The sequence below is a fragment of the Artibeus jamaicensis genome, unplaced genomic scaffold (genome assembly GCF_021234435.1).
Source record: "Artibeus jamaicensis isolate MK-2021 breed Jamaican fruit bat unplaced genomic scaffold, CSHL_Jam_final scaffold_833, whole genome shotgun sequence".
Lineage (NCBI taxonomy): Eukaryota > Metazoa > Chordata > Mammalia > Chiroptera > Phyllostomidae > Artibeus > Artibeus jamaicensis.
The window spans coordinates 16,320,695-16,330,312 of NW_026522056.1; the positions used below are offsets into that span (position 1 = coordinate 16,320,695).

Sequence of the window (9,618 nt, forward strand, 5' to 3'; positions counted from 1 at the left end):
GGACTTCTCAAAAGAGACCTTACAGGCAAGAAGGGGCTGGAAAGAAGTATTTCAAGTCATGAAAGACAAGGACCTACATCCAAGATTGCTCTATCCAGCAAAGCTCTCATTTAGAATGGAAGGACAGATAAAGTGCTTCTCAGGTAAGGTCAAATTCAAGGAGTTCATCATCACCAAGCCCTTATTATATGAAATGTTAAAGGGACTTATCTAAGAAAAAGAAGTTAAAGAAACATGAACAGTGAAAGGACAGCAAACTCGCAGTTATTAACAACCACACCTAAAACAAAAGCAAACTAAGCAGACAGCTGGATCAGGAGAGGAACCATAGAAATAAAGATCACATGGAGGGTTAGCAACAGGGGAGTGGAAAGAAGGTACAGAAAATAAGTAGCATAGACGGTAGGCAGAAAATAGGTAGGGGGAGGGCAAGAATAGTATGGGAAATATAGAATCTAAAGAACTTGAGACTCGTGGTCATAAACTAAAGGGGGTATTGGTGGAGGAGGGGGTGTACAGGATGGAGGGGAATAAAGGGGGGAATAGAACAACTGTAATGGCATAATCAATAAAATATATTTAGAAAAAAAGAATAAAGAATGTAGCTAAAGTACGAAAAACACTTCTACACTGGCTTCATGACAAGGGTCCAGTTGGGAAGATGGGGAGATTGGGAACATCTATAGTGATTTGAAATCTTGAAGTATCTTAGTCTACTCTCAATAAGTCACATTTCCATATAGTGAGTGTCCCCAAAACACTTTGAATTGAATTAGATAATTAGAACAGAATTGACAACATAGAAACAGACATGCTCACAGCTTAATACACTTCTTCAAATCTGTGCTCACTAATGTCAAAAGTAAATATTTATTACAGTGAGCATTTGTGGAAGCCAAAATAATATTTACTTTCTTGATGGAGCTGTCAAAGAACAAATTATTTAGCAAACAAAGTTGTGTACCTTCGGGGTCCTCCCCTTTCCCCTAACTCAACAACATGAAGAGGATTGCTTTTCATTACCAAACTCCCATCACACATGCAAGATGCCTCAGAGCAGCAAGAACGTATAGAACAGACAGTGTTTTTAAAAATTCCTTTATGTAAATGTGTGACCAAACAGCAAAAGGGGATAATAACAACATGTTTAAACAAGTGTTTCTATGAGTCTAGTCACGGTAGTCAACTCCTAGTAAAAGACAACTAGTGTTTTTCCTTTCATGCCACCTAATCCACATTAGATAAGGCTAAAATTAGGCTATGGGAGAGAGAGGCCGTTAATAACACGATGTAAGAATTTATCTCCATGCAGTTTCATGCAGGTTTCCTTTCTCTACTAGCGGGCTATGTCTTAATCCTTCACAAAATCATTATCCATCTACATTTACATTTCTTGCCAAATGTTGGAATTCACGCATTATGCCTCATTAACTATATGTGGAAAAACATCACAAACTCCTGCTAAAATTTTTTCATTGGTAAATTGCTTAATGAAGCTTAAAGTATTATACATGAAATGGCTTTTATGTGTTTGGGCTCTCTAGAAATCATTAAAAATTTTACTGAATTAGAGAATAAACCACCTGTGGTGAACTAAGTCAGTGGAATAAGTGGTGTATCACCTTTTCCCAAAGAAAACATCCAAGCTTTCATCATTTTTGGTCTTAAAAAGAAAGATGAAGTGGGTACCCAGAAAAAATATTCTCTTTAATATTTTCCCATTTTTATGTTTATTTCTGTTTTCCTGAGATTGGAGAACTTTTTCTCATTCTTAGCTTTCAGAGTCAAAGATATTCAAGGAACCAGGCAAACTTGAAAATTAACTCTGTCAATCCACTCGAAAACAGCTCATCGGAAAAGAGTAGGGTGTTACAAAATTACAAGGTATTATTTCCATGGTACCTTCTATTTTTACCTCTAGGTTCCTGGTATTTAATGTAGTCTTAGTAGTTTCTAATTTTCTTGCAGGGAGGAGCCCAGATGCTGGCAATGTTTGACTCGCCACCACTTTATAGCTCAGTTCCTCCAGGTTTGCAGATTCTCTTAAATGTTTTCTTAAGTAACCCACAGGTAACTTGAAGAGATTTCAGAACATTTAATGACAGAGTCTGATAGCACTAAGACTTTCCTGGGGGATAACTGGTTTCCAGGAGATGTCAGGATGAACACACTCACGGATAATAGTATTGCATCCTGTATGAAATCATATCCAGATATCTGTGTTGTCTTTGGATTTTCATGTTTTGTTTTTTAAAAAAATACACAGTATTCTCAATAATAGTGTTCTCTGTTATACAGAACACTTTGAGCATTTAGAAGTACATTGTATCTTAGATATTTCTGCAATTAAATTCATTAGTGATTAATTGATAATATGGGTTTTTTTTTGCCTTGATATCTCTTTATCTACAGAATCCCTTACAACTGCAAAAAAAATGCTCTGAACTTGTTTCACATGAAATTTTTCATGCAACAGGAAACAGCTTAGAGTTAAATTTGATATCAGGAATTTGGCTGCCTTTTTTATGGCAAATCAATATGACTGAAATGTGGTTTTGCCTTGTTATAAAATGATATTGCTATTCAACAAGGGACACAGATTATAATGCTTTATCATCAGCATGGTGAGATGTGGCTTTGCTTAAGTGGTCACTTTCTATTTTCAACTTTGCTATCATTTCTAAGAACACTCGAACAGTAGACACAGTAATCACTAAATATAAATAAGAGATATGGCTACATCCACACAGGTGCTCAGATAGCTAGGCGATAACAGGGTGCTGAGACCCCAGTCATTCAATAAGTATGCCTTTCACTAAAATCAGGGATATAAAATCACTAGGAACTCAGCTACTTCTCTTGGGTCGGTATGATTCTACCAGGGGTCAATGCCTCTGATACCATCTTTTGTCTCCTATGTTTAATACCTATAATTCGCATTTTATTCTGTTATCTACCTATATACACTTAAGCTTGTTTTTATTACCAAGTGGTCTTCTATATATCCAAGTAATAGTAGGTGCATTGGAAACTTTCAATGATCATAATAAATAGTAACAGTAAAAAAGCTTCCATTTACTAAATACTTGCTATGGATCAGGTGCTGTATCTGCTGTTTTATTTACTCTGTCTCTTTAAAAATAATACTCATAAATAGTTTATGGAGTAGGTACTATCATTACCCTAATTTTACAGGGAGAAATTTTGGCACTACGAAATCACTAGCTCAATGTCAAACACGTATTGGTGGGTAAGGATTGTTCTTGTCATTTTTTGTAAAGATATCTGTTAAAGAATATTTCCCCCCTTCATTTGGGTTAGTTACCTAAGTTTGCGTTCCTTAGTTTTCTCACTTCTATAATGGGAATAATAAAAATGTTGATGGGAAAATAAAAATATGCAGCTAAACTAACAACAATGAGTACTAGTTTATGTAGAGCACTTAATTTATGGCATATTAAAGACCTCGCTAGATGCTAAGTGACATGCTGCTGCTACTGACGATGACAATGACAATGACTCCTTTACTCTTTTTGGTTAATTTTAGCTACAGAGTCCATGGCTGAGTATGAGCTGGACCTGTTCCTTATGCGCCCACGCTATTTCAATACAGATAAGTGATTTCGACCAAAATGTGGAACAGCATGATTCTTCCCTTCTTGACTAATTGACTTACACTTTTTTTAAACAAAATATTTGTTATACTATATACAAAACAATTTGCACATATACAATCTCACTTGATGCTTAAAATGCCCAGGGGATATAAATATTTTCATTATCTTCCCCACTGTACTAATAAAAAGCAGAAGTTCAAGGCAGTGATGGGGCATGCTTCAAACCGTAGAGCCTCAAGTGGCAAAGATGCAAATCAGAGCCAGTTCACTACTCTTCCCATTGGGCTTTTCAGCACACCATTCCATTTACATTGCGGAAAATCCACCCGTACAACTAGCTACAATAACTTCTTCTACCCATCTATCTTAATTGATGTACAAACTCACGTGCACACTGTTTATATTGCCTTTCAGCTTTTTGTGTGTGTGCATCAGAGTCCCTGTATAATCTCTTTAAGTTCATTGTATGCTCTATAATCCACTGACTCAAAATCAACAATCTTTTTTTAACTAGGTCTCAAGGAGCACACTTCAACTTTTTTGTTTAACTTTCTTAAAAACCTAGCCCACCTATTTCTCACTGAACTGACTAATAGTTCAATGCCAAAATAGAATACAAGTAAAGGTTGTATTTGTTTCTTTTTAAAAAAGATTATTTACTTATTTATTTTTAAACATAGGGGAAGGGAGAGAGAGGGAGAGAAACCTTAATATGTGGTTGCCTTTTGCATCCCCCACACTGGGGACCTGGCCTGCAATTCAGGCATGTGCCCTGACTGGAAATCGAACTGGAGACCCTTTGGTTCACAGGCCAGCACCCAATCCACTGAGCTACACCAGCCAGGGCTAAAGGTTGTATTTCTATACCTACACCAAATTCAGTCTGGAGTTGGGCTTCTCCATAAACCTCAAGCTGTGCCCATAAGGGGCTTATCATTAACGTGGGGGCAGAAGGCACAATACTCATGCCGCTTCCTTCAAATCTGGAGTATTTTCCACTTTTCCCTCATCCTCTTTAAACTCTCATGTCATACATTCTGGACATTTTCCTATTTTGATAATAAAATTCTCTAATCCAGATCTAGGTCATCTCTCATTTGGAACTTCGCTGCACTGTAATTATTTCTCCAGAAAGATCCTCACTGTAAGATAATACTGACTAATCACACCAATTTACTCATTCTCTAAGAAAAAAAAAGGTTAAAACAAAATGTAAATTGTAACTGTCCCAATTTAGACTTATTTTAAGCCTATAAGACCCAATCCTTTGTAAGATTCCACCATGCCTAAAAATCCTCCTTTTTTATTATAATGCCCTTAAGAAAAAATTGGAACGATGTGCTCTGGTTTACTCAGCCCTCTAGGAATTATGCAGTCAGTTACACAAGCTATTTCTTAACTGCCTTTATTCTTCATTCCAATGATGTGGAGCGTGGTAACACCAGAGGTGTTGAACAGTGTAACTTTGAAGTGGTAATGACGTTCAATCTGTTTCATAAAAATGGGGATAAAAAGCTTCGCTACACACATTTGCTCTAAAGAAATGGCATGTAACAGAAGTGACATACGATAGTTTTTTGAGAAAGGCTGTTACCTTGGAAAGCGCTGTGTCAGCATGTGTGTAACATACATTATCATGTGTGAGGTACGGTGCAGAGAAAGCAGCCAACTCTCCCATTTTACACTGTGCTGATCAGACGTTTATTTATATGTTGTAACAAATTCTGCATTTTACAACCGAAGGACCTTGCAGAAGGCTCAGAGTAGACATAGTCAATGAGAGAATTGAACATAAGCTATAGAAAGGAACATGACAGGAAGTGGGCTTTATTGAACCTAGAAATGTACACTTATGTCTTCATATGTCCACTTAAGCTTTTTATAGTCTCATGGAGGAAAACCCCATGGAACTTTAAATAGACTCCAGCAATAGAAATTTAAGTAGATAAAGGAAAGAAAGTCTGCGTACACTAAACCAGTTTCAATGGGCTGTTAATAGCTCCTTTGAACTTCATTGGTTGGGTAAGCTCATTATGATACCATTTGAATACAAGGATATGAACCAGACAAGCTCTTTTCTGGCCCTATGTTTTTAAGTAACATGCATTTAAAATTACTATGATTATTAGCATATGGATTGATTTTCTTGGCATAGTCACAAAATGTGACAAAGTAGTCACAAACAAGTTACTCCATTAAAATGTTTGTTGAAGGCCTATTACATCTTTTTAAGAAAACTTGCATTTGAGGAAATTTTACTGCTGAGTAAATTTGACTTTTGTAAAACCATAATTTTTCCACACCGTAATAGTGGTGGCAGCCTTTTTATTTAAGAAGCACTCCAATTTTCTGTCTACAAGTAGACTTCTACTGGACATGTGAATCCTTTATTCTACATAGTTATATTTGAGAGCATGATGATGTAGAATAAAAATATCTAAACTATAAAACAAGGCACTGTGGTTCCATTGCCATCTCTTCTATCAGCCAGTGGTGTGACCTTGAACAGGTCATTTCTGAATGTCATTCCTTAGCTCCTGTGGCAACCTCATCACAGTGTTAGAGTGATTGCCTTATGTTACTTCCTTCCTTAAACTTCTACTCAGGGACTTTGTTTAAAAGTCTTAACATGACTTAAATTCTCAGAGAGTAGTTAAAATTTATCAGTATAAGTTATTCCAGCATAGAATTTAAGAATAAGTAGCTAATACTGCCAATGGTCACCTTGCAATATGTGGAAGTTTATAATTAAAACACAATTTATTGTCATTCGACTGTCAAGTAGCGCTCATTTCTCATTGAGTATATTTTGTGTTTATCTAATAAGTTTGGAAATATACATGCATGTTCGTTCACTTTACATACCATTGCATATTATTTTAATAAAATAATTAGTCTCTTTCTAAATATCAGAAATATAAATGTAACAGTATGTTATGCATTAAAAGTCAATATCATTTTAATCATTACTAAAAATATTCCCTCATACTGCACACTTAAGCACTTAAGAAACTTTAAAGAAAAAAAGAAAATAGAAAGACAAAATAAGATACTTTAAAGAGACTATAGCCCTAGTGGAAGTGTAATCTTATGATTATACAAATTATAAACACATGATCAGTATTTCATATAATTGTAGTGATTTCCAGCTGCCTTAAAATAATGAAAATGAATGATGTTGTCATTGAGATTTACTTCAATCTCTTCAAAAATATTCACAAAAATATGGCCTAAATAGTGAATTCAAGAAAGTTAATATAATAGAAATTAAATCTAATTCTGATATTTAAATTTTTGAAAATCAGATTAAATACTACTTAGGAGAGGTGAAAATTTATGTATTTACTTTTTATTATTAACCAACTACTTAAGCTGTACATTAAGTGTTTGACCTATAGGTAAAACTGGTTTGGGGAAAGACTGAGGAATCCAACCTTCAGATTTTAAATGAGACATAAAATATTCTTTAGAGATTCATTATTAAGAACAGTTGCTCTGGTGCTATTTACTCTCTGTGTTAGCAAAAGAAGGGAGATAAAAGGGATCCACTTACACCTCACGGTTACATGCGAAGATATATGTTTGTCTCATATTATGCCATATAATAGGAAACTTGGACATACAGCTCTGTTCATACATAAGTTAAGAATAATAAAGGGAATTAATAGAAAATCTTAGTTTATAAAGGAATCAAGTCTCTACGGAGCCTATTTTAGAATTGACATTTTGCTAAAACAGTTTGACTCACAGTTTTCTACTCATTAAACATTTTCCACTTCTGATTTCATGGCTTAGCTCTAAATCCTAGGAAATCACCACTCGCTGCAAGATGCTAACGTTTATCCCAGTCTTTCTGCCTCTTCACAGATAACCTCCGAGGATAAAGATAGAGAGCCCACAGCCTCTTACCTAGACAAGGAGCAGCCCGAACACCAAGGCATGACACTGTTCAACTCTCAGGTTAGGAGAGCAGTCGTCCCCGTTAGTTTCTCCAAAATATGAGTTCACATTTCGTGGTTGAGATCATGGCTCTATTCTAAGCAGTTTTACGCAGTGAGGGATTCTAACAAAAACACCCTCCGCAGCTGGAGGGAGCTTTGGCTGCAGCAGGAGTCTGTCAAGGCGTTCCTAGTGACTTCTGTCTACTAAATTCAGACTGATGTTTTGCGAAAGGGCCCTCCACCAGCAGGCCCAGATTGCCTGGGAAGCATTTCCTGCCTCCGAGGAGTGTGCAAGGGAGAAAGACTGCATGAAGCGGAGGGGCGGGAGGGTGGGGGGGAGTGGAGCCCGCCTGGGCGTTGTAGGAGCTCTGATTTTACACAGAACTGAAGTGAGTTTGTCAAAGCTCTTGAGGTGATTAGCTGGAGAGTCATAAAGTCCTAGAGCTTTCTCTATCCCACATTGCTTAAGAGAAAAAAGGAAAAGAAAACATAGCTCTCTCCCTCCTGTACGACTTTTCCACACTACTAAATGTATGGACACAACTTAACCAAAAAACCACTGCAGTTCTCCTTTCAAAAGATCTTTTAAGGCAGCAAGACCAATTTAGTTCTAATACCGTAATTCTTCTAAATTTGAAATCTTTTTTTTTCCACCGCTGACAACTTAAAATGCTGCAGCCTCCTATACGATGCCTGAGGTAATCTGGAAGTAAAATCCCCCAAATCCAGGAATTAGAATGTTTTCTTCAAGATCTCTCCGATCCCAAGAATCCTTCCCAGAATTAAAGAAGTTTGTGCCCTGGCTCAGCAGCATTACCTCTAGTCAGAATCTTCCAGTTACAGAAATCCAGTGCTGGAAAAGCAGAAAACAGACTCCATCTTGATCCTATTACAGTCTTGTTGACATTAACCACTTGCGACTGCTTCCCTCCAGCATGACAGGGTCCCTGAGTCACATCTCTCCAGCGGCTCCCAGTATCTGCATCCTGCGTCCGACACAAATTTTGTGAACTATCATCTGTTTATCTTTTCTGCTTTCTTGTGCCTCCACTGAATGACTTCCTCCTAGCTGCTCCAGGCTGGGAACTTGGACTACCATTTGGTTTTGATTAAAACCAGACAGCGAACTCGGAGAATTCAGGGAATAAGCTCATGGAAATTACAAGTATGGCTTTAATTAGTGCATCAATTAATAATAGATGTTACCTTGTCTTCTAATAAGATAACACACATAAAAACACAGAGGAAGCTCACAACGTTTGAGGAAAGTTACACCAATTCTCATTCTTTCATGACCCTGAATTCTCCTCAGGGAAAGTGGAAGAAAAGAATAAAGATGTGGCCTTGGGAGAGGCCAGTGCAGTGGCCTTGTTTATTCCAGAGAAACAGGAAACAGCATCTCTGAGTTTAATTATCTTACTCAGTTGAAATTGCTCAGTAATGCCTCCCTTCCATTTTGTTTACAATCAATGGATTCTCTTGGTATTTATGACTTAAGCATTTCTTTTTTTTTTCAGTGATTAGTTACCAGATCAATCTGATTATTCAGTCTAGGTGCAGCTTACAAATTTCTAGAGATTTCCAGTGATGGGAAGATCAAGAGCAATTTCCCTTTCAATATGATACATGAATACCCTAGAAAGAGGTATAAGAAATAGTAAACCTATCAGGCCTAAGATCCATATTGTATGCCTCTGAAATTGTAAGGAGTTTTCATTATTCATGTCTATTCTCAGCTGGCTCTGAGTTTTATACAGGCTGACAGATACCTGGATGTCACAATAGATATCTTTTTAGTACTCCCTGAGAATATTGGGTAGGTGATAACTCACAGAAGCCTAATGTCATAGCTACTCTTTCTTTTTTATTGGAAAACTAAAATCTCTCAAAATTAATATAGAGCATGGCCTGCTAAGAAATGTTAAATGGTAATGACTTAAATTGTGTAGGAGTTTGAAGATGAGAAGCAATCAAATAAACATATATAAGCAAGAACAATTTTTAAAAGTTTATATCAGAATATGACTCATTAAGAATATGCATTTAAATTCCTTTACTTT

The 9,618-nt window shown here is 36.5% G+C and overlaps 1 protein-coding gene across 4 annotated transcripts in view; it reads right to left on the reverse strand.

The window, feature by feature from the left end:
* Positions 1-8,420, reverse strand: part of DLC1 (DLC1 Rho GTPase activating protein) — a 345,300-nt gene extending 336,880 nt beyond the window's left edge. For 2 of the 4 annotated variants that reach the window (XM_053659883.1, XM_053659881.1), the window contains exon 1: positions 7,527-7,825. The gene's annotated coding sequence lies outside the window, so the exon portion shown is untranslated. Of the gene's footprint in view, positions 1-7,526; positions 7,826-8,375 lie in introns of those variants that run through there. The other 2 variants (XM_037128754.2, XM_037128753.2) reach the window with 2 other exon arrangements.
* Between the last annotated feature and the right edge of the window lie 1,198 nt (positions 8,421-9,618).